The sequence below is a fragment of the Zootoca vivipara genome, chromosome 3 (assembly GCF_965207765.1).
Source record: "Zootoca vivipara chromosome 3, rZooViv2.hap1.1, whole genome shotgun sequence".
Lineage (NCBI taxonomy): Eukaryota > Metazoa > Chordata > Lepidosauria > Squamata > Lacertidae > Zootoca > Zootoca vivipara.
In genome coordinates this window covers 26166145-26192103 of record NC_142586.1, presented here as the reverse complement: position 1 = coordinate 26192103, position 25959 = coordinate 26166145, and the positions used below count along the sequence as shown (strand labels likewise).

Here is a 25959-nt window from a genome sequence, read left to right as displayed (position 1 = left end):
ATGGGGGAGATTGTGCAGAGGGGTGTTTGCCAGCGATCATCTACCTCCACGACGCCAGCAGCCGCATATCGCCCGCGCGATTACCGCTGCGACAGCCAATCAAAACCAGCCCTTGCAGCAGTCACCAATCACCTGCCAAAACAACGCTGACAATGTTCATCTCGTGGCAGCAACCAATCCACTGTCACCCCTATGCACTATCTGTGTATAAGATGACTCCTCCATTTTTATGATTATTTTTTCATTTTAAAAATCCTCATCTTATACACGGAAAACTATGGTAGTTCAAATCCGACAGAGGGGCCCTGTGCAGGCATCCGGCTTAACTATATTTACTGCTACTTTATTAAATGGAAACAGGGTGGAAGATTATTGGGCCCTTCCTATGGAAAAAGTGGTATAAGGCCGCTTAAGAATCACATTTTAAGTCAGGGTTAGTTACTGATTTAGGGTTCCTCTCCATCCTGTCTTCCCCTTCTTTCCTCCCTTATCTGTGTACAATGAAGGTTTACCGCCCCCCCATTGTTTTGGTAATGTCTTTTTGTGTAAGTGCACACAGTATTTTTTAAAAAATAAATAAAACTATATTTGGTGCTAACCATGGTTTGTTGTTTCAGCCCTGCTTAAGACCCTAAACCATGGCTTTTGCTTGAGGACCTAACCCCACCTGCCCCAACTGAGAAGTTGTGTATAGGAAGACACCTGCTTGTCACCTTGTGGAGGTGAGGAACCTGTCTTGATTATGGTATAAAGGCATAGCTTCCTGTCATAGCTTCCTATTCTGGCTTATAGCCAACGCTTAACTAGGTATTCCAATGTAATGCTTAATCGTCGTGAAGGGAAACAAACGGTTAAGCATTTTATTTGCCTAAGTCTGCAGTGTACACCATAAAACTGGCACCAAATCAGTTCAAGGCAGGGATTGTTTGAACCACTGTGCATTGTTCCTTGGGAAAAAAAGGTGGGAAAGTAAAGATGATTACTGTAAAAATGAGTAATAAATCATAGCTAATCACACACTTTTGTCATATTTGTTGACGAGCAGCTGCTTTCATATATTATTCAGTCATCCTGCAGTGCCCTTATCTTGAGCTGGCTTTCTGATGATGTTACACAGCTTTTGGGATAATGTGCTAAATGTCGGATATCCCCCACAGTGATAGAAGCCTAGTTCTCGGAAACCTTCACTCAGTGCTAGCCCTGCCCCCAACCTCACACGGGGAGGAATTCAGTGTTGCATTAAAGTCATCGGTCCATCAGGGCAAACATTGCAGATTGCCATATGGAACAACCACCCTCTCCTCCTCCCATACATTGTTCTGGGGCTTCTCCCTACCCCACCCCACGCCCCACCCCTGCCAATTTCAGGGGCATATGGAGGGAGGAGGGGGAGAATCCCTGTTGCGTAAGCGGAAGTCCTTGCACAGGACTTCTGCTGATGGGACTCCTAGTTGGAATTCCACCCCATGGTTTCCTTGGCTCCCACACCCCAAGTGGGAAGCTTGTGATCTGGATTGGGGAAGCCAATGCCCTCCAGCTATTGTTGGATGCCAAAATGGTCAGGGATGATGGGAGCCAGTAAAATGGAGGCACCATGTTGTCCTCCCCTTCACTAGATTTCCGTGGGACGTGAATCAGAGCAGGGCCCTGGGCCAAAAGATGTGAAACAAGCCAGACGTCTGGGCCAAAAAAGCCAATCAAAGAAAAACTAGGAGACAGGATCAGAGAGTGAGCCCAGGGCCAAAGAATAACCAAGGATACAGGATTGCAACAGAGCCCAGGAAGAGACTATGTTGCTCAAGCTAGGAACAGGAAACTCTTCAACCAATGACCAGCCAGTATCGGTGGAGTCACTTCAGGTGTTTAGATGTCAGCCCCACCGCACCACAGCCGCTGCTACTATGGCTGGATCTAGACACATCAAAGAAACGTTTCAGTTAAACGTATTGTAAACTTTGTATGAGAAATCAGGTTTGGCAAAAATGGAACTCCACAGCACCATCTGGTGTCACGATGTTATAACGATGTTATAATGCATATGCAACGCATATCAAGTGCTTTTTATCTGCCGGTGTAGCTGAGTCCTAAGTTGGTTATATGGAGGAACATTCCATTATGTGAGCTCCAGTCTCTGAAATGGTAAAATCGGGACATAGATTTACCACCATATCAGCTGAGAATAGCCGGTGGCAGGAAAACAAGTAGAAGGCACAAGACCGCAATGTCCTACTTTAATGAGGTTGCCAGTGCATTTGGAGAGTGCCCTCTGCTTTCTAGAAATACTTCATATATATGAGGGTTGCTTGTTTCTCATGGCGGGTTAAAAGTTGCAGGTGGACTCTCGGGAGCTGCACTTGTAGCTAAGGATCCGGGAAGACTATGGGAAGACTTTTGGAAAGAAGACGGGCTGTTGTCTGAAAAGATGTTTTCAGAATTTTGCTATGCATGTGTCTTCCCTCCTTGTATGTTTTGAACTTCCTATAAAATATATGCTCTAATGCTTACGTGCCCCATCTCCCTACATGGGAGGGACATTACTTGTATTGAGATGGAAATTACTCATATTGGCTGGATGTTTATAAGGTCTAGTTAACTTTACCTGCTGGCGTCATGCTTCTAAGGCCCCAAATCCCGTTCTCCAGCCCTTGTTTGCTTGCATGTGTGGGTTTCATTTCCTTTGTGGATCAATGCCTGTCAATCAAGTGCAGAAGCCTAGAAATCCCCTCAACCTTTATCCTGGTGGATCAGTGATGGCTAATTCACTCTTGAATGCTATGTAAGCAAGGAAGGCAGGGAAATTTCTACTTCATATTAGGGCTGCTCCCCCCCCCCCCATACGCCTGAGAAAGTAATAGCACATTAAATTAGGGCAAGAAAAATGGTGTGTGTGTGTGAAGGGTTAAATGCAGGGCTTTTTTTCAGCCGGATCTCGCCGGAACTCAGTTCTGGCACTTCTCAGTTGGGCACCATTGCCGTTATAAGAGAACAAGGGAGGCGTTCATAGTGAGTTCCGGCACCTCTTTTTCTAGTAAAATAGTACTGGTTAAATGTGCTCTCTCACGGTACTGAGAGAGTTGCCTGTGGGTGCTGTGCAAACAGACGGATATTGCCTGGTGCATCTTTTTATAGCATTGATATCACTAGCTCCAACTAGTGAGATTTACTGTGAGTGGACTTTAGGTCCCACACTACCTATGGGGCTGATATGCACAATATTCTCTTAAACACATATATGTAGGAAAGAACCAGGTCATTGGTTCTGCCCATACTGTTTCTGCATCCAGAAATATCCTTGGGCAAAAAGGAGGAAGGCATGGCAGGTGTGCACAAATCGTCATCTAGCGTTAAGTGATGCTGTGTTTAAGGTGGTTGCCAGATACAAGCAGACCCAGGAGTTAATCCCTTTGAATTTAAAGGAACTTAATAAGAACGACTTCTGAGTAGATATGCACAGGATTGCACTGTGAATAACTCATACTTTATTGTTGGGAGCTGTCATGTTGATTTCAATGATACTACTGTGCAGTAGATCAGTTTAGGCTGCTGATAACGGCACGTTCATGCTCTATAACATTCTCCTATCACTTAACAGTGGCACGTGAAATTTCTGCTACAAGTTCTACAGAGGTTGTTTGTTGCACGAAACAGTTGCTGGTGGTTTCACAGCTCATATGCCAATAACACAATTATTCTCTCTCTTTTTTATTTGGTATGGAGTTTTCTTTTTTCTAATAAAGGACAGCAAATAAAGGAAAGCACACAGCCCCATCAAACAATCGTTATTACATTCCAAAATGGAGAAGACACTCTCGTTAACATTCCCATCCATTTGGCAGCCAGCCTCTCCCAAAGGAATTGCTGTGTTGCTTTTCATTATTCGCAAAGTCCTATTGCTGTAAGGTTCTGGAATCTGATATCGTCAGCAGCACCTAGGCGGGTCCCAAACCCCATGCCGTATCTGCTTCCTTTAACTCTGACACATGGCACTCTGCCAGGTACCTTGAGATCCCCTTGTCTCTGCTTGGGAAGCCTTGTTCGCACATCTTGATTCCATCTGTAAGTCTTGAAGAGGTGGAAAGTGTATGTCAAACACATGTGCGTTCCCCACAGCTCTCCTTTATGGGTCATGCACTGAAACATCACCAATTCGATTTCAAGGCATGGCAATTACAAAATGTCTTTTGTGTTTCTAGACCTTAAGAGAAGGGCCACTGTCGGAAACGCTTAGAAAGCACACCCGGTGGAGTAGCAATGGACCCCCTCATTCAAGCAGATCTGAGGAACCAGTCATGTCTTTGTCTTGGAGTTTTGCAGCTTGACAGTGGGGAGGGGAGATCCTAAGCCGAGGGGGGAATGAACGATTTATGCAGAAAGTTAATGACCCTCAGCATCGGAGTGACACGCCTGAAGCTGTAGAACATCTTCTGCACAGTCTAAACATTCTTATTTGCCTAGACTGAGTTCTGAAGTTGCAGCTTCTAAGATCTATGAGAGCTTGAAATGAGCTTTGAAGTAACTTACGGCATAGCTAGCATGGTCTGTCCTCGCATTTTTGTTGGTTAGGCCTGTCCTCCCATTATTTTAAAATTTGTTTAGCAACAATTGGGGGACTTGTGATAGTTTGCATAATCATGGTAGTTTCAGGAACAGATTGAGCACACTCCTTCCTTCTCTTTCATTGATGTGGTGGACATGATGCAAGGTTGGTGGATGTTTCTGAGGTGCCTACCTTGGGCAATGAGGAGACGGTTTGGCAAGGTTATGACACTTGGTTTTGTTTTTAATTGCACTAGTACCTGCTCTGCCCACTCCACGGACTGTTGATAGCTGCAAATATAGCTCTTTAAAGTTGAGTTTTTGAAGCGACCAGAGCTTTTGTTCAGGGGAAAATATGACCTGAGGATTGGGTCACTCTGGAAATCCATAATTCTTTGGATCCAGCAGAGCCAAAGTCATTAACACACTGTTCCAAAACACCCTGTTCAATGGCTTTTCTTGCTATACCGGGCACAGAAGGCGTCTTCATGGCAGTGGAGCTTGCCGCACCATTGAAGTGGAATCTACACATGTATTAAAAAAACATCGCTGTGAAAATGCTTTAAAAAACCAAAAACGTTTTGAAAAATACATTGAATTTGCCATAGCTCACTGTCACCATCTAGTGAACAGATACCAAGAAATAAAAAGGGCATCCACACACGGGTGCCAAGTGAGACTATGGGTGATATATTCAATGTTAGTCATACTCAAGAGTAGACTAAGTAAAACTAATAGGCAAGTTATTGATTTCAGTGGGGCTACTCTGAATATGGCGTACAGTGAGTATTACACCTAGATTTAGCTTTTTTTATTTAAATGGTCCTGCTGTCTACAGGCGGATAGTTATTAAACGTAGTTATAAACACAGAATAAATGCATTCATTGGAAACTTCACACCTACAATATCATCTCACTTTGCCCTCATGCTGTATTCTGTTCATTTCCTCACATCCTGCCTTGTGAGGGTTAAATATTTTATTTAAAAAAGCAGCGTTTAAATATTTTATTTTAAAAAGGAATATCCCCTTGAAGACTCAATGCCCCTATTCCACCATTGCCAGCTCATCACCAAACCGATACATGATTTACCCGTGTTAAGATTTAGACAGGAGATTTAGGGTTTGTGCCATTTCCTCAACCATATAATTCCATAGACAGATGATTCTAATTAGCAAGTCAGGGTTAATTGCTTAAGTGCAAAGAAATAAAATGAAAATAATGCAAAGAAACCAGTAATTAACACCTTTCCCAGCATGGATCGGAAGCTAATTAATAAGGGGCAATGCAGGCTGCAATTCTAAACATGTTTTCTGGGGAGTCTCATAGAAGTCAGTGGGGCTTACTTCTGAGTAAACATGTATAGCAGGGTCACCCACCTTTTTGGACCAGTGGGTACATTTTGAATTTTGGAAAAGTGTTGCGGGAGCTAGTCACAAAATGGCTGCCATGGAGATTTGGAATAACACAACATGGCTGTGATAAGGGCACGGCATAACACAAAATTAGAGAGAGTATTGTCGGCGCTGCTTCTCTCCATTATGCCCAGGCATGCCAAAGAAGGCTTTCACAGTGTCATGGCACATGTGGGCACCTGTTGGCAATCTCTAATGTACAGAATTGAACCCTTTGGGTAATTTGTCACTTACCACACAACCACACAGAACAGGAAGCAATAAAATGGGCAAAATCAACAAACCAGAAGCTTTTAATTATAATTGGAAAAGGACTTTTGGCATGTGGGAATCACCTGTGGGTAAACATTGTAGAAGCAGTGGTGTAGCAAGGGGGGGCGATGGGGGCAGGTCACCTCGGGTGCCACCCTGGAGGGGGGTGACACTCGACACCCCCCCACTGGGGAATTTTTATTTTATTTTCTGTTGCATGAGATTTTTCAACTGTTCTTATATGTTCTTTCAATGCTGATTAAATATCTGAAGTCGGTTTTGATCTGTAAGCTCTAGTTTTTCTGCAATTGTTCTTCACTTTTCACCAGAGCCAGAGCCAGAGCCGCATTGGGGGGGGGGGTGACAAAAAAATTCTGCACCGGGTACCACCTGGGCTTGCTACGCCTCTGTGTAGAAGGATCTTGGGCATGAGAGAAGGAAATAATAGGGCATAATATTAAATACTACTTGGCACCCCTTTTCTTCTTTCACTTCCAGCTTGTTGAGAAAAATCAAAGCTTCTAGAGTGCTAAAGTGTTCCCATGTGGAAGCAACTTTAATCAAATGACGACTATCGGCTCAATTGATTGTTGGGCTCAGATCTATATCCTCATGCATTTGTTCTTCTTTTTTTTACTAAATCAAAAATCGTATTTCCACATTTCCCAGTGCCCAAGGCAATCTCCAATGCGCTGCATGCAACGATAATAAAAGCCCGTGTGGTGTTGTGTTTAGAGCATTACAACTTGGGGCTGCTTCCAGATGACCCGCTTATTGAACAGTCATCTTGATTTGTTTGCGCAAAGCCAGTTACTGTTTCTCAGTCTAATCTACCCTATAGGCTGCTGCGAGGAGTAATGGTGGGGTGGGTAAAGGTAAAGGTACCCCTGACCATTAGGTCCAGTCGCGGACGACTCTGGGGTTGCGGTGCTCATCTCGCTCTATAGGCTGAGGGAGCCGACGTTTGTCTGCAGGCAGCTTCCGGGTCATGTGGCCAGCACGACTAAGCCGCTTCTGGCGAACCAGAGGAGCACATGGAAACACCGTTTATTTTCCCGCCAGAGCGGTACCTATTTATCTACTTGCACTTGATGTGCTTTCGAACTGCTAGGTGGGCAGGAGCTGAGACCGAGCAACGGGAGCTCGCCCCATCACGGGGATTCAAACTACCGACCTTCTGATCGGCAAGCCCTAGGCTCTGTGGTTTAGAGCACAGCGCCACCCGCGTTCCTTCCAATGGTGGGGTGGGAGCTGCGTACAATTCCCAGAGCTCCTCTTGAGGAAAAGGTTATAGATAAAAATGCGGTAATAAATCTATAACACAAATTGAAGCAACCACAACCTTAAATTCAGAATAAAAACCCGCAATTGAAGCTGCGTACACACCATGGTTTAAAGCCATTATCATTTCCCGAGAATCCTGAGTTAGACTTCACAAAGCTACAGCTCTTGGCACCCTTAGCAAACGACAGTTCCCAGGATTCTTTAACTGAATGGTGTGAAAACAGCCTGAGACTCTTAATTTCACCCTTGTCCTCTCTCTCTGTTATATTCCTTCCTAGTCCCCCCTGCAATTCTCCTCACCCTTTTCTAGTTCAGTTTCACAAGGAAGGGTTACTAACCTTTAATGCCTTTGTTCTAGCTGAAATCTGCAGACTTCTGCTATCAAGCAGTAGGTAATGGCCTTCACTGTCTTGGCATGCTGCTGGAATTCTATTATCAGGCTAAGTAACATTTTATTATTTTTTTTAAAGAATTCAGGAGTGCTCTCTCTAAGTCAGTGCTGCTCCGTGCCAGAACGAAGGTCATTTCAATTTCATGTTATGTCGCACAGTTTTGAAGTGACATGTGTTTAATGATTCCGCCCCCCTCCCTAAATGAACTGTAACAAGTATTGCACTAATGGGCTCTAATGAGATGCCAACAAAGAGCAGGGAGGGGAGAGGAGGGTGAGAAGGAGATGAATCTCTCAAATAATATTAAACTAATATTTTAGCAAAGGAGCTGGCAGAAGAGAAATTAATGTCTCCATTTTCAAGTTTCAGTCACTGGAAAAAACCACACACACACCAGTTTTCTTTCCTTTGTACTTCCTAGTGATCCATGACTTCATTGCTGCCTTTCAGCATTTATAAACTCTGAAATATTTAAGGCATGGGTAGGCAAACTAAGGCCTGGGGGCCAGATCCAGCCCAACCGCCTTCTAAATCTGGCCCGGGAATCGGCGTGTTTTTACATGAGTAGAATGTGTGCTTTTATTTAAAATGCATTTCTGGGTTATTTGTGGGGCATAGGAATTCGTTCATATTCCCCCCCCCAAAAAAAATATAGTCTGTCTGAGGGACAGTGGACCGGCCCCCTGCTGAAAAAGTTTGCTGACCCCTGATTTAAGGCATTGGAATCCATTTACAACCTGGCAGCCATTTTGTTTTCCCTGCTTTTCCCATGACTTTGTAACTTTGGACTCAATTACAATTAAAACATTTTATGTGTGTTTTAAGTGCAAATATACAATGTGACACTAGATGTCAATGGTGAGCCTTATGGAAAATTCAATATATTTTTTAAAACGCTTAAAAAAAAGCATTTCCAGAACAGTTTTTATATATGTGTAGATTCCGCCTGTGTCACTAAGGGTGTCCCTATGCTACCCAAATTTAAATTGATTTGAACATTGATTTCTCTCTCTCTTGGGGAACTCTGGGAACAGTAGTTCTGTGAGGGACATTATGGATCTTTATCAGGTAATTCTCTGCACCCTCACAAAACTACAGATCCCAGGATTCTTTGTGGATAGCTGTGACAGTTAAGTAGGCAACAACAACAACATCGCTCATTCTAGAAATGTGTAAAAGTTCTATACATTTGTACAGTCCCATAAAAAGCAATCTAGGGGTATGACTTCTGCGAGAGGAGAATTAATCACTTTATTCTGCTGCAAAGATCCTTTTTTTCTTTTTAGAAAAACACAGTTCTGATTGAAATCTGCTTACTTCTTTGACAGAAAACTAATTATAGCTTAAGGCAATAATAGGCCTGTTCCTTCTATTGTTATTCAAGCGCCACTTCCATTATAATACAGTAGACCGTCAGCAGCTCTCCTTTTGAAGAGATGGGTAAGAACTCCGCACATATCTGATCTCTTATCTGCCATACTGGAAATTCATAATTTCAAAAAGATAAAAAAGATTGGAACTGAACTTGGGGCTAAAAATAAGTTGGGAAATGCAAGTGGGCTATCTTTTGTTCATGCCCTGCAGGTTTGCTGAACAGCGAGTATTGCAAAGCATGTGAGAGAGACAGAATATTGCCATTTCTGTGACTCTAGTGGACATTAAGCACCCATTTTCCTGTTAACTGCTTCCAGGAAAAAAAAATTGCTTGCATCTCCGTTAAACTGGAAAATCGCAGGATGAAGATTGGGATGGTATCCCAGCATGCTGTTCTTTCCAGCCATTTTCACATGTGATGTGTGGGAGGGGGGGGGCAGAAGCACCCGTGTGCATAAAGGGTGGTGATGGTGACATGCCTTGTGTCACACCACATCCACTGGTGTGAGTGAAATTAAGTATGACAGGGGAGCATATTGATCAAAATGCTACAGTTGCGTAATGCCACAAGTAATGCAGTGTAAAAGGATGTCGGAAACAAAGACAGAAGCAGTAGTACTATAACCAAGAAAACTAACACAATAATTCCCTTATGTGGAGGCATCCTTTGAGACCAGCTTTTCAGGGTGTCTAGTGGCTGGTCTTTTATATGATGCAGAACCAAATTTATTCAATTAAGTTACACAGCAGCTGCTAATTTCATGCCCAGTGTGACTGGGGCAACCCAGTCAGATGGGCAAGGTACAAGTAAATAATAATAATAATAATAATAATAATAATAATAATAATAATAATAATTACTGCTGCTGCTTACCCCATCATTTAGATGATTGGCAACCCAAAATTGCAATTAATTGCTTTTGTTGTTGTTTAGTCGTTTAGTCGTGTCCGACTCTTCGTGACCCCATGGACCATAGCACGCCAGGCACTCCTGTCTTGCACTGCCTCCCGCAGTTTGGTCAAACTCATGTTCGTAGCTTCGAGAACACTGTCCAACCATCTTGTCCTCTGTCGTCCCCTTCTCCTAGTGCCCTCAATCTTTCCCAACATCAGGGTCTTTTCCAAGGATTCTTCTCTTCTCATGAGGTGGCCAAAGTATTGGAGCCTCAGCTTCACGATCTGTCCTTCCAGGGAGCACTCAGGGCTGATTTCCTTCAGAATGGATAGGTTTGATCTTCTTGCAGTCCATGGGACTCTCAAGAGTCTCCTCCAGCACCATAATTCAAAAGCATCAATTCTTCGGCGATCAGCCTTCCTTATGGTCCAGCTCTCACTTCCATGCATCACTACTGGGAAAACCATAGCTTTAACTATACGGACCTTTGTCGGCAAGGTGATGTCTCTGCTTTTTAAGATGCTGTCTAGGTTTGTCATTGCTTTTCTCCCAAGAAAATTTCTTTTAATTTCGTGACTGCTGTCACCATCTGCAGTGATCAAGGAGCCCAAGAAAGTAAAATCTCTCACTGCCTCCATTTCTTCCCCTTCTATTTGCCAGGAGGTGATGGGACCAGTGGCCATGATCTTGGTTTTTTTGATGTTGAGCTTCAGACCATATTTTGCGCTCTCCTCTTTCACCCTCATTAAAAGGTTCTTTAATTCCTCCTCGCTTTCTGCCATCAAGGTTGTGTCATCTGCATATCTGAGGTTGTTGATATTTCTTCCGGCAATCTTAATTCCGGCTTGGGATTCATCTAGTTCAGCCTTTCGCATGATGAATTCTGCATATAAGTTAAATAAGCAGGGAGACAATATACAACCTTGTCGTACTCCTTTCCCAATTTTGAACCAATCAGTTGTTCCATATCCAGTTCTAACTGTAGCTTCTTGTCCCACATAGAGATTTCTCAGGAGACAGATGAGGTGATCAGGCACTCCCATTTCTTTAAGAACTTGCCATAGTTTGCTGTGGTCGACACAGTCAAAGGCTTTTGCATAGTCAATGAAGCAGAGGTAGATGTTTTTCTGGAACTCTCTAGCTTTCTCCATAATCCAGCGCATGTTTGCTATTTGGTCTCTGGTTCCTCTGCCCTTTCGAAATCCAGCTTGCACTTCTGGGAGTTCTCGGTCCACATACTGCCTAAGCCTGCCTTGTAGAATTTTAAGCATAACCTTGCTAGCGTGTGAAATGAGCGCAATTGTGCGGTAGTTGGAGCATTCTTTGGCACTGCCCTTCTTTGGAATTGGGATGTAGACTGATCTTCTCCAATCCTCTGGCCATTGCTGAGTTTTCCAAACTTGCTGGCATATTGGGTGTAGCACCTTAACAGCATCATCTTTTAAAATTTTAAATAGTTCAATTAATTGCTTAACATTATTTAATCAAGGACACTAAAATTAAATAGTTCAATTAATTGCTTAACATTATTTAATCAAGGACACTAAAAAGGTAACACTACTTATAAGTAAAGAAAGCAATAGTCTTATGAAAAACAATTTAATGCAATTACACTATTGTAATTTTCCTATTGCAAATCCCTCTTGAAGCCTGCTGTTTTAAAATATTTTATTAGCACTGCATTATGGAAGCAGGTCACATATTTATGTTTTTCCCCCAAAATATAAGTACGTGGCATAAACATGTGCAAATGCTTATATATTTGTAATATTCAGTTTATAAAAAAGAATCCCAGCAAATCTATCTGCACCTCATTTAGAGCCCTGTCAGAATCGATGCAGAGAAGGAAATGCATTTGTACAAAAATATTTTTATGGTGCCTGACTTGTAGATGATCACTATCAGTATATGATTTGTCTTGCAATAGACCAGTGGTTCCCAACCCTTTTTTGGCCTTACCCCACCTAAGCATCTCTAAAATCCTGATGCACCCCTTAAAAATCAAATTGCCCCCCCAACGTTGGGAACCATGGCAATGGACAAGAGAGTATGCAAGAATTAACAATGTGTTGATGAGAGGACAATGAAAAAGAAGTTATTATACATAGTTGGCAGAATAATAGTTCTGTATTTCCTTAGGATCTGTTGGTTTATTATTCATTAATTTATAATGCAGGGACTCAGGTGGCGCTGTGGTCTAAACTACTGAGCCTCTTGGGCTTGCTGATCAGAAGGTTGGTGGTTCGAATCCACACAACGGGGTGAGCTCCTGTTGCTCTGTCCCAGCTCCTGCCAACCTATCAGTTTGAAAGCATGGCAGTGCAAGTAGATAAATAGGTACTGCTGCAGCAGGACAGTAAACAATGTTTCTGTGCGCTCTGATTTCCATCATCGTGTCCCATTGCACCAGAAGCGGTTTAGTCATGCTGGGCACATGACCTGGAAAGCTGTCTGTGGACAAACACCGGCTTCCTCAGCCTGAAAGCGAGATGAGCGCCACACCCCATTTGACTGGACTTAACCATCCAGGAATCCTTTACCTTTTTTTTTTTTTTTACATTTGATATAGTGACTGGCCCATGACTGAGGGTGGACTTGAAGCCGGTTCTTGTCTCACCACATTCATTTTTATCGCTTCTTACTCCACTCAAAGGATAAGTAGAATCACAGAATCATAGAACTGCAGAGTTGAAAGTGACCCCAGGGATCTTCTGGTCCAAACCCTGCCCACAGTCATCCCTGGATGGGCTCGAACCACCAACCTTCTGCCAGACACACTGACCTGTTGTTGCCACAGTAGATATGCTTAGCTTTATTTAAAATGTGTAGACTGGTTCCACGGAAAAGTACCACCCAGATAACAGAAAAGACAAGATCTGTAACAAAATATTCCAGTGTGTTCAGGGTTGCAGCAAACTAGCCAATGCCCTCTTCCAGGATATTCAATTCTATCTCCCGCCTCCATTGTTCCCGTCGCTCCCACAATCGAGCCCTGTGTACACTATAAATTTTAAGCAGCATAATACCACTTTAAACAGTCATGGTTTCCCCCAGTGAATCCTGGGAGTTGTAGTTTGTAAGGATGCTGAGAGTTGTTAGGAGACCCTTATTCCCCCCCCCCACAGAGTTACAATTTCCAGAGTTCCTGGAAGAGGGCTAGACTTCCACTCTCATGCTGCATGCGCATTAACTTGTCGGTAACACAAAAATGTGGTCTTTCCACAACCTGAAATTAATCATGTTCATCCTCAACATGCTGCTTTCAGTCTTGATTGAGTCTGGATCCTGCCATCTACTAGGGTAATTGTGGTTGTTTAAAACACATTCGAACTTCCATTTGAACTTCATAAACAATTTCCTGTGCCTTTAAAACATGTTTTTGCAGTTCGTAGACGTATTCCTTCCTCCCATCAAGCAGGTTCATTTAATGTAAAATAACATTTTATATGCTTGAACTTTATTTTTCACCCTCACACCCACACACACCCAGTATTACATCAGTTTGCTGAAGACCTAATTTACTTCATAATTTCTGAGTTGATAACCAAAGCATAGATGAGATGGCTTTGCATCGCTAATAAGAGTTATCATAATGTATTGAGGATGAATCATTGCTCTTCTATTGTTGTTCATTTCTAATTAGATGCTGTATATCACCCTTGGTTTAAATGCACAGTTCCCTGCGGAATCTCATGCCCCAGACTGAGAGCGTATTTGGTCTAATCCAGCTCCCTTTGAAATCTATGAGTGGAAAACCACACGATCAGCTTGGAACCCGGCATGCCATAGAAAGAGAGGCAGATGCTACAGGAATAAAAGGGCATTAGTGGTGAGTGTGTTATTTGTTCTGTTTGCTTTATGGAGAAAGAGTTTCTGCTTAGTATTCCAAGAGGTTTGAACAGGTTAGAAGTCATGTTTTGGGTGGGTGCTTGTCACCACTGAAAATAGCTGTGGCATCTCTAGGGAGTCTACACTGCTATGCCACTTCTGTGCTAAAAGGAAACAAACACAACTTGTTCTGAGGAAGTTCACAGTGCGACTTCAGTCTGAATTTCTGTTTTATTAATCCTTAATTAATGGTGGTGATAATATGACAATACCTACCAATCTCACTCTCCAAGGATATACCACACTGCATCAAGTCCAAATTTGCCAAAGTGATCACTATTTTAAATAAAACACAAGGCCCACAGAGCAGTTGTATAAAGATTGTTGTTGTTGTTTAGTCGTTTAGTCATGTCCGACTCTTCGTGACCCCATGGACCACTGCACGCAAGGCACTCCTGTCTTCCACTGCCTCCCGCAGTTTGGTCAGACTCATGTTCGTAGCTTTGAGAACACTGTCCAACCATCTCATCCTCTGTCGTCCCCTTCTCCTTGTGCCCTCCATCTTTCCCAACCTCAGGGTCTTTTCCAGGGAGTCTTCTCTTCTCATGAGGTGGCCAAAGTATTGGAGCCTCAGTTTCAGGATCTGTCCTTCCAGTGAGCACTCAGGGCTGATTTCCTTAAGAATGGATAGGTTTGATCTTCTTGCAGTCCATGGGACACTCAAGAGTCTCCTCCAACATCATAATTCAAAAGCATCAATTCTTTGGCGATCAGCCTTCTTTATGGTCCAGCTCTCACTTCCATACATCACTACTGGGAAAACCATAGCTTTAACTATACGGACCTTTGTCGGCAAGGTGATGTCTCTGCTTTTTAAGATACTGTCTAGGTTTGTCATTGCTTTTCTTCCAAGAAGCAGGCGTCTTTTAATTTCATGACTGCTGTCACCATCTGCAGTGATCATAGAACCCAAGAAAGTAAAATCTCTCACTGCCTCCATTTCTTCCCCTTCTATTTACCAGGAGGTGATGGAACCAGTGGCCATGATCTTAGGTTTTTTTAAATTAAAAACTAAGATCAAATTAAAGATTAAATGCCTTTTAAAAAGTGATTTTGGCTGCATATAACACCTGCACAGGTAAGTGTTTGCCCATGACCAGTACATCCCTTACATCAGGCACCTTCTGATTTCACACTTCTCTGAATTTTGCACTGCAGTTCCCCAGACAAGCAAAGTGTGCAAGAATGCACACACTTAGGGAGAGATGCACAGAAATGCCTTTGTGAGTGAAAATGATATACAGAATGCACTATATAAGGGAAAACGGCTTTGCAAAAATATGCATGTCGTGGTAAATTGGCACTAAAATGCTGATGAATTGTCATGAAATGGAAAACAACAACAGACTGATGTGAAAATGTGGACAACTCAATTTAAGACTGGAAAAATGAGAAACCAAAAGAAACAAAAATTTACAGATTCACCCATCCCTAGTGGGGACTGATTCTAGGAAGGATATAATTTCCTGAGGCCTATGGAAGGGGCATAGCAGAATGGTAGAACATCTGCTTTGAATGCAGAATGTCCCTGTTTCATTCCCCAGCATCTCCACGTAGGAGGAGAGATCCCTGCCTGAATCTGTGTAGAGCCACTGCCAGTCAGTATTCAGGATTTCGTTCACTCCAATCAAACCCCAGCCTTTTCCTAGTCTACCCACTCAGAGTCGCTCAGCATCCAGCCATCATTGCACATACTGTATGGTCCTTGTCAGGGATATCTCTACATCTACACCTGTACCTTGCTATGCAGATGTGACGGAATCTACATTATGGCAAATTATTCATTCCTCTTTGTTTCACTTTAAGTGATAAAGTGCGCCAAGCATTTTTATAATCCCGTGCAGTTTGGAAGACATATTGGGGCGGTAGTGGCAGAGGAGCTGTAAGCAACGTCCACATGGTGCATGTGATCAGTGCCGGATTTACATATAAGCTATAGCTTACGCCCCCACTCTCTTGGGGGCCCCCAAAAAATTAAAGAAAAAAAAACCTGGATGTACATTTCCAAAATGTAAGATAAAAAACAAATAAAATAAAACCTACATACAGCAACAGTGTTTTGTGTTGTGTAGGCTCCTTTGATGTTAATAATGGGCCCTGTCTGCTAGCCTGCTCCCTTAAATATCACTGGTTTGCTCATTTCTATATATAGGTTGCCTACATTCTGCATGGACTGGTTGCATGGCAACATGTGCAAATGGCTTTAGATACCTATTAGGTCCATAAATTACCATATAGTATATATTCAACACACACACACACACACAAAACAAACAAACAAACAAACAAACAAACAGTGACAATTTGTTGTTGACAAAGGACGGCTGGACATATAAAGGGCCCCATTACCTTCAGTAGCTTAGGCCCTTAAAGGTAAAGGGGCCCCTGACCATCAGGTCCAGTCGTGTCCGACTCTGGGGTTGCGGCGCTCATCTCGCTCTATAGGCCGAGAGAGCCGGCGTTTGTCTGCAGACAGCTTCCGGGTCATGTGGCCAGCATGACAAAGCTGCTTCTGGCGAACCAGAGCAGCACACGGAAACGCCATTTACCTTCCCGCCGGAGCGGTCCCTATTTATCTACTTGCACTTTGATGTGCTTTTGAACTGCTAGGTGGGCAGGAGCTGGGACCGAGCAACAGGAGCTCACCCCATTGCAGGGATTTGAACCGCCGACCTTCTGATCAGCAAGCCCTAGACTCTGTGGTTTAACCCACAGCGCCACCTGGGTCCCTAGCTTAGGCCCTTATCAAACCTAAATCTGGCCCTGCGTGTGATATATACATCAGCGGTGTTACAAAGTCCAAATGCAGAATCTGGAATGAGCCATTTTTGACTTAGAAGTCTGGATAAGCAAAACAAACAAACAAACAAACAAAACCACAGTGTATTCCCATCACCATAGCTGAGAGAATAAATTTCCTGAATAAAGATTTTGTAAGTGAAATGGAATGCTGAGTATGGAATCCTGCTTCGCTATTGGATAGCCCTTCTGGAGCACGTATGACCGGCCCTGAGATCAGGATAAGGGTCAGATCCAGGCCATTGCTCAATTAAAGCCTTTCAGCCTGTTTGTCAGGGCGCCTGGATTTTCTTCTAAAACAATTTCAGACTGTAAGGATTACCGTTTTTAGAGATTAGCTGGACTATCTTTTTCATGTGTCAATTAAATGGGGGAAGGAGCAAGGGAAATCCTTCATTCAGCTCTCTGCCCCTGGCCCCACTCATTCATGTTGAAGAATGCAGAGGAATGCCACTATTTTAATGTGTGAATGGTTGGTGGGGTGCATAGCTGCCAAGTTTTCCCTTTTCTCACGAGGAAGCCTATTCAGCATAAGGGAAATTCCCTTAAAAAAAGGGATAACTTGGCAGCTATGGTGGGGTGGGGTGGGTGGTGGGAGGCTAAAGACCTCTATTGAGTAAAGAATTTGCTTCTTGATATATATGGATACAGCTCCTTAGCTTTTCAGTTCTAGTCTTTTGAAACCTATGTGAGAGGAGATTCCATCACGGTACAAGCCATGTACATAGGTTTCCTGAAGTGCTTCCAGACTGTTGCTATTTGAGAGCTGGGAGATTCAATCAAAACTAGGCTGTGTAATTAAAGTTGATTTGGTGCTTTGGAGCAACAAAGCCACTCCCCCCAAACTCACTTCTTGTGATTAGGAAGGCAAAGGGCCTTCTCGGTGGTGGCGCCCGTCCTGTGGAACACCCTCCTATCAGATGTCAGGGAAATCTGCCTTTTAGAAGACATCTGAAGGCAGCCCTATTTAGGGAAGTTTTAAATGTTTGATGTTTTATCATGTCTCTAATATTCTGTTGGGAGCCACCCAGAGTAGCTGGGGGAACCCAGCCAGATGGGCGGGGGGGTAGTAATAATAATAATAATAATAATAATAATAATAATAATAATAATAGAATGCACTTGGAAGTGTAAGGTAATGCTTGATGCAACATTGTATAATTCCCCCAGTGCAAACAAATAAAAAAGGAATGCTCACTAAATAGCCAACACTGTCTAACCTCTGTGGAAAGTCTGTGCAAACAAATCAGGATGAATGCTCAACAAACTTGATTGTTTGCTGTTGAAGACATACCACAATGCACATACCTAATGACACCTTGGAAGGCCTAAGCATTCCTTTGCTGCTGGAAGAGCAGGGATATGGGGACTTAGAGTTGGATCCAACACTGCTTTTCCACTTGGGGTGCAGACTTCAACAACAAAAATCCCTCTTCTCTTCTCTCCTGCTGTTCCCAACACTTCCACCAAATTTATTCCAGAGGTTTGGGGGACCCTCTAGAGCAGATTTTGGGGGAGCGCAAGGAGAGGAAGGGGTACCGCCATTGTGTGAGTGGAACTCTGCTCATGCAGCATGGGATATAACCCTTAGCATTTAGGTCTTATTCAGTAAGAAGGTGAATATTGGTTAGCCTGGCCAAGTCCATCATGAAGGCTGCCCTAGGCTCTTGTACTGCTCTGGGCTCTTGTGGAATGATGAGTAGTCTGAATTTAATACCAGTAGCAATAATAAATATATGTTCTTGCCCATTGATTTGTGTGTGAGGAATGCTGATAAACTATCAGCAGTAGGAAATGTTGAGTGGGCAAATGCTTGGTGCCAAAGCAGGTCGAAATTTCTCAGGAGCCTAGTAACTATCTATTGCGTTACACAATACAGAAAAGGGTTGGATAGGACCAGTAGATTTGTATCCACCCCCCCCCACTTCTCTTACACACCTTGCAGGTAAAACCTGTTTAATAGGACCAAGGAAATGGAAAGATATAGGGTCAAATACCAGCGTTTAAAGGCATCAAGGCCAAAGCAGGTATCTCTGCATGTGATATTTTGAAATACGGCCACTTTTGTTCAAAATAGTTACCTTATCATAACATAATCTGTTTCTTTCTCTCTCTCTCTCTCTCTCTCTCTCTCTTGATAGGTAACTCAAAGGGGTGGGGTGGAGGCCCAACCTCACATGCCTGAGAGTAGCAGAGCTACAAAATACAAGTGTACATATTTAATTCAACGTTCCTTTTTCTTTTCCTGTTTTTCTTTTTAAGAAAAGAAACCTGACATGGATGCAAAAACGAGGTCTGAATTCCCCAGTGGGAATAATGAGAGGGAATGCTGGGAGAGAAGAATGCAATTGTATTAGGCTCTGTCACAATGGGAGGTAAGCCCCGACCATTTATAAAAGGTAAATGCTGGCAGAACACAGGGGTTCTGGAGCCCCATACTGCAGGTGTGATTTATGAGTCTAGGGACCGGCTATAAATCAACCCCTTTTGTTTTAAATGGTACTGTTTTGACGCAGTAGATCAATTTACATGCAGGGGGAAAGATGGAAAGAGGGGGAAAGAGCACAGTACAATTCAATCCAGAGAACATTAGCGAATCATATTTACAATCAGCGGCAAATTTTCACAGCATGGATTCTGTTGAAGCACAGTGTAATGAGTGCTTCGACAATTTCGGGATTGACCTCTACCAGTCCAATCCCATGCATGCTTACTCAAAAGTAAATCCTACTGAGGTCCATGTGGCTTACTCCAAAGGAAATGCATGTCGAACTGCAGCTGTAATGAAATTCGGCACATTTCAAAATGGCCTCCCTTCTGGAATCTGCAGGGCAGAATCACGAGGTAAATATTTTTCCTGCGCCATTTTGGATTGCAGGTCAGGGATTGCATGTTTGAACTAAAACAAAAGACTATTTGTAGAGCGAAAACTGTCATGTGTGAGAGAAGGCTTTAGACCAGTCTTATCCCCAAAATGATTTTTTTAAATGTACACGTCAGGGTTATTTTCCCCATTGGGGAGCATTCAAAGCCAGATTCAGAGATGTAAAGTCTCATGCCCACCATCAAATTGTACCAAATATATTAATTTGTGGTGAAAAGTTCTATAGATCCAGAGCTGTGGTTGTTGTGTGGCCTCCTCTGTGCCCACTATGCTAGCCTGCTGTCCTGTACCAGTGTTGAAGAAAGATTCAACTGCTAGTCTTGTTGCCCCATAGCATGTTGGGAGAATTTATCTATTTCAGTTTCTCTCAGTTTCTAGTTTTTCTAATTGTACACTCAGTTCTCCCCATTTCCACACGTGAGTTTTTTAAAAATAAAAATGTCCTCATGTGCACTCACCAGTATTTTAGAGCAAATTTATCCCAATATATACGTTTTCTATGCAATTTGGACCAATATACACTTTTTTTTGCAAAACAATTTCCCCCGATACTGTGCAATGCATTTCTGTATGTCATTTTCACTAATAAGTGCATGCACACTTTCCCCTCTAGTATATGCATTTTTGTACACATAGCTACGTTGGAGAACCGCATTGCAAAACTTGTAAAAGTGCAAATTTTGAAGAATGTCTCTTTCGGTTCGCATATTGTTTCAGAAAATGTGAATTAGGTAGGTCTGTGTTTTAATGGGACCCCATTTCTCACTGATCCCTCTTTTGCCTCCTCAAATCAGTGATGCACTTGGTCTCTTTTTGGCTCAGAGCACAGAACCAAAGGTTTTGTCTCTGTCATCTTGATTTGCCCACCTAGCTGAGCCATGTAGGCCTTGCGATTTATTTGCCTCAAATAAGGGGGGGGAAGGGAACTCACAAAGTTTTGCCCCGACAGGCATCACAGGGCCACTCCATGTTGCATTAGGACAACAGGAGAGCTCTCTACATAATCCCCGTGACATATTGTCATTTTCTATATGCACTGAATTCTCAGCAGAGGTGGTCTTCCTGTGTGGTTGGTTGGCTCAGTTAAAGGGTGTGCCGGTAGGAGCCTGCTTAGCCAAAAGCTGCAAGCTGTGAATTTCCTATAAAAATAATAATCAGCCAACTGAACTCAAACCCCCCACATACTGCTGGCTGATGTTGTGATTTCTTTTAGGGTGTCTCTGCACAATTATTAGTCTTCTTTTTTATTCGAGTCATGAAAATGCCATAGATGTGAATGCCCAAACCAGGCTCCATCAGGTCCGGAGAAAAATACAGAGGCAGATAGAGCAAGGTCGCAGCAGAGTCCCATTGCCACTTAAAGGATCTTAGCTGACAAGGCTAAGAAGGGCTCTCCGGCGCAGACCTTGAAGAGCCACTGTTGGCTAGAGCAGTGTTTCCCAACCAGTGTGCCTCCAGATGTTTTGGAACTACAACTCCCATCATCCCTAGCTAGCAAGACCAGTGGTCAGGAATGATGGGAGTTGTAGTCCCAAAACATCTGGAGGCACACTGGTTGGGAAACACTGGGCTAGAGCATACCAGCCTTCCCCTGCCTTGTACATTGCTAGTGGTTGGGGATGAAGAGAGTTGGTGATAGGCAGAGGTGCAAGCTTTTCCAGACGACTGAGGTATTATTTGTGCAATGTCCTGGTATTATGTGTGCAATGTCACGCAATACCCTGAGGTCATACAATGTCCTGATATTGCACACACGAGGTTGTGAGGACCCAGGTGGAGGAGCTGAACGCCGCCTGAACATTAAGGGGGTTTGCCCCCTAAAAAAACCACTGGGGGCCCAAAATGCCTTGGCCCCCAGGAGCCAGTGCCTATGGCAGGGGTCAGCAAGCTTTTTCAGTAGGGGGCTGGTCCACTGTCCCTCAGACCTTGTGGGAGGCTTGACTATATTTTGAAGGAAAAAAATTTGAACGAATTCCTATGCCCCACAGATACTGTAACCCAGAGATGCATTTTAAATAAAAGCACACATTCTACTCATGTAAAAACACGCTGACTCCTGGACCATCTGCGGGCCGGATTTAGAAGGCGATTGGGCCGCATCCGGCTCCCGGGCCTTAGTTTCCTTACCCATGGCCTATGTGATAGGCCATTTGGAGTGGTGTTGGGGGGGGGGGGAAGCAAGGGTAGCTGCCCCAGGCTTCACACACATTCAAGGCTATCTTCCAAAGCAGTGGGTGGTCAGTGCAGATATAGCTCCAGGAGCAGGATTTAATTTCAGTGCTCTGGGTTAATCCCAGACTCCATTGATTGGACTGCTGTCTCGAACAGTCAGCTCTTATTGACCTGTTGTTTGATCTACAGATTTGTTGCATAACAAAAGACCTACCAACCCTACCCTGTAAATTTTGCTCAACGTATTTGTGTACAGTATATACCAATCAAAAACAAGACAGTAAGGTAAAACAGCTTCTGAACCGAATGAGGAAATACAAATGTTTTAGCATAACAAGAACCCCTGGCCAACCAGTTTTAGTGTTAGGAGAGGGGCAGATCCCCCCCAATCCACTTTCTTCAAGCCATTCATAATTTTATAAGTTTCTATCATGTCACCTCTTATTTGCCTCTTCTCTAAACTCAAAAGTCCTGAACGCTGCAACCATTCTTCATTGGCGAGTTGCGCCATCCCTTTTGGTTGCCCTTTTCTGAACCCTTTCCCACTCTACAATATCCGTTTTGAGGTAAGGCGTCCAGAACAGTACACAGTATTCCGTAGATTTGCATAACGACATTATGATATTGGCAGTTTTATTTTTCAATTCCCGACCTAGTAATGTCTAGCATGCGATTTGTCTTTTTCACAGCTGCCGCCCACTGGGTCGACATCTCCATTAAGCTGTTTGCTATGACCCCAAGGTCTTGTTCCTGATCAGTCAATGCCAGTTCATCCCCCTTGAGTGTATATGTGAAATTAAGATTTTTTTTCCTTGCCCCAACACCATCACTTTACACTTGTTTACATTGAATTGCATTTGCCACTGTTCTGCTCGTTCGCTCAGTTTGGAGGGGTCCTTTAAGAGCTCTTCACAATCCCTTTTTGTTCTAACCACCCTAAACAAGCAAACCTGGCAACCTTGCTGTCTACCCCAACTCCAGATCATTTAGGAACAAGCTCAAAAGCACAGACCCCAATACCGATCCTTAGGGGTCTTTTTAATGACAGAAGAGAGTGCCACTTAACATCCTTATGCAAGTAGCACTTTCAGTTGCCAAATACATTCTGACCATACGGTCTTCTTCAGTGGCACATATTGATAGGTAAATTACATCCGTATGGTCGAAATGTATTTGGCAATCGGAGGTGTTGTTTATATGCATTAGGCTGTTAAGATACACAATTATATGTAGCTGAGAGCAAAACTTGCTGCTTCTGAAGATCCTGGCTTTTTATTTATTTTATTGTATTTTATTGATTTATGAAATTTGTGTACCCATAAATCTCAGGGCGGCTCAAAACGTAAAAATACGACCTTAGAAACACAAAATGCGTAATAAAAAACAAGAACAAAGCAAACCAATAATCCCACAACACTTTTAAAAGGGCATTGGATGTTAATCAGCCAAAGGCCTGGTTGAAGAGGAATGTTTTCGCCTGGCACCTAAAGGTGTATAATGAAGGCACCAGACGAACTTCCCTGGGGAAGGCATTCCACAAACAGGGAACCACCACAGAAAAGGCCTGTTCTTGTGTTGCCACCTTCTAGACCTCTCATGGATGATGATCTCATAGGTCCCCCACCTCTGCTGAGGGGAAAAGGTGCTGAAAGCCTAAAGCTTAGCAGAAAGTGATCTGACCATGAGAAGGGGCTGATCCCCCACTTTCAGATCACGCTGTTCCCACCCAGCTGAGAAAACAAAGTCCAGAGTGTGACCTGCCACATATTGTTTTGGAAAATGCAAATTGTGCATGTCTGCCTTTCAATGCAAATTGAATACTGTACAGTGGTACCTTGGTTTAAGCACACAATTGGTTCCGGAAGTCTGTACTTAACCTGAAGCGAACTTTCCCATTGAAAGTAATGGAAAGTGGATTAATCCGTTCCAGACAGTCCGTGGAGTGCTTAAACTGAAGCGTACTTAACCTGAAGCGAACTTTCCCATTGAAAGTAATGGAAAGTGGATTAATCAGTTCCAGACGGGTCCATGGAGTACTCAACCTGAAGCGTACTTAACCCAAAGTATGAGTGTAATTGGTTCTGGAAGTCTGTACTTAACCTGAAGCATACTTAACCTGAAGCGAACTTTCCCATTGAAAGTAATGGAAAGTGGATTAATCCGTTCCAGACAGGTTCACGGAGTACTTAAACTGAAAGTACTCAAACCGAAGCGTACTTAAACCGAGGTATGACTGTAGATGGTAACCCACATTCCTACTTGCCAGTGCATTTTCCTGGCCCTTTCCTGATCTTTTGATCTGATAAGCGGGATTTTACATTTTTCTTTGTGCACAGGACTGCCAAATCCACTATAATTGTACAACCTGAATTTGTTGCCATGTGACTGAATCCCAGGCAAAAATAGTAGTGGCCTAGAATCATCCTTAGTTTTTGACCATCTTAAAAGTTCCCACTGGGTTCAATGATGCATAGTTCTAGATACATGACTGCAGTCTTAGATGGTAATTTTTTAAAAAAGAAAGTATTTCTCTGTGTGTTTGTTTGTGTGTTTGTTCATGCTTAAAGAAATCCAAACTTTTCTTAGCAGCTTAGTAATGTTATTGCACATATACTTTAGTTCACCAACAAGAAGGGGTAAATGTCCTCTGACTTGTTGTAGGATACTGGACTTGGAACATACTAAACACTCCAATTCAAAAAGTTGATTGCCAAGAATTGAGAAGCATCAGAAAATGCTGCAGCCGAAGCATACGCTGGAACACAGTCCAATATATTGAAATAGTTGATCTCTCCACGATGCTACTTGCTCACAAATAGTCCAGTTGGTGGTAAGATGTGTACTTGCTTCATACAGCCAAAAGTAAGGGGAAATCCATCTGCTTGTATTTGAAATCAGCTCTCTAACCTGCTGTTGGTCAAACCCCACCCAGATGGTGCTACTCAGACGTATGCGCTCAAAAGATAATCTACGTTAAAGTTGTGGGTGTCTATTTTTATTTTTCATCTTGGTTAAATACCATGCAGCCAACGTACCCAACCTGCTCTACTCAGAAATCGTGACCAAAAAAAGAAAGGAAGGAAGGAAGATTAACTGGGAGTGGTAGAAACCATGCCTTTCTGCAGCTAAACATATACTATATGGTGAGAGCAGGGGGGGGGGTGGGACCTGTAGTTCTCCAGACTCCCATTGGTTTTGCAGAAGGGTTGTAGCTCAGTGGTAGCAAATGTGCCTTGTATTCAGAAGGTCTCAGGTTCAAATCCTGGCGTTTCCATGTAGGGCTGGGAGAGACTCCTGCCTGGAACATGGGAGAGTGTAGACAATACAGTACTGGATTAAATGGACCAGCAGCCTCACTTGGTAAAAGGCAACTTCCTGGCCCCAGCCAGCCGTGCCAATGGGAAGGGGCATAGGATCCAACTCCTAGGGGCCAAGGTCCCTTCGGTTCCCCGAATAAAATATTAGAGGGGACTGGGCCCCCAAAGCTGATGGGCATTGCGTGGACAGGCAGAGCCCCCCAAACCCCAGGGGACCCCTGAGAGGATTAATGACTCAAGACAACGTGTTATGGGATTAAAATTGGCCACAACTTTATTAAGATTCTGATGTAGGGAGACCTTGGCTCAGGCATTGGGCATTTATCCCTCCCAGTCCCCAGCCGGGGATCAGGGAGACTTCAGGGTTATCCAGAATGTGTGGGGATTGGGCTGGCTCTGGAGAACATATGTTCAAGCAGAGAGCCCACCCCCAGTTCGCTGCCGCTGGAGGGGATAGCAATGACAACCTCTTGGTGTATGGCCAATGCCTCCCCTTAAGACCCCTTTAACGGGGAACCCTGGTATCCCCGCCGCAAAGGGGGCGTGGGACACAGCTTCAAACCCCCCCCCCCATTTAGGAAGATAGACTAAAGGATTCTGCCCAAGGCCTGAAACCGCCCAAGTTGTGATGTTTTGCTACGGGAAAGGCGAAATCTATCAATGCAGGAAAATTCATTTCCAGCCCTTCAACAGCGGCCCTGACGTAGCAGCACCCACATGCCTGTGGAAAAGAGGTTAACCTGCAGAAGTA

General features: G+C 43.5%; 1 long non-coding RNA gene across 1 annotated transcript; it reads left to right on the top strand.

Moving 5' to 3' along the window:
* Nucleotides 1–451: 451 nt before the first annotated feature.
* Nucleotides 452–24400, top strand: LOC148686191 (uncharacterized). The gene is made up of 3 exons (XR_015948871.1): nt 452–722; nt 13792–13977; nt 19098–24400. It is a non-coding gene; the product is annotated as an uncharacterized LOC148686191 (long non-coding RNA).
* Nucleotides 24401–25959: the final 1559 nt, after the last annotated feature.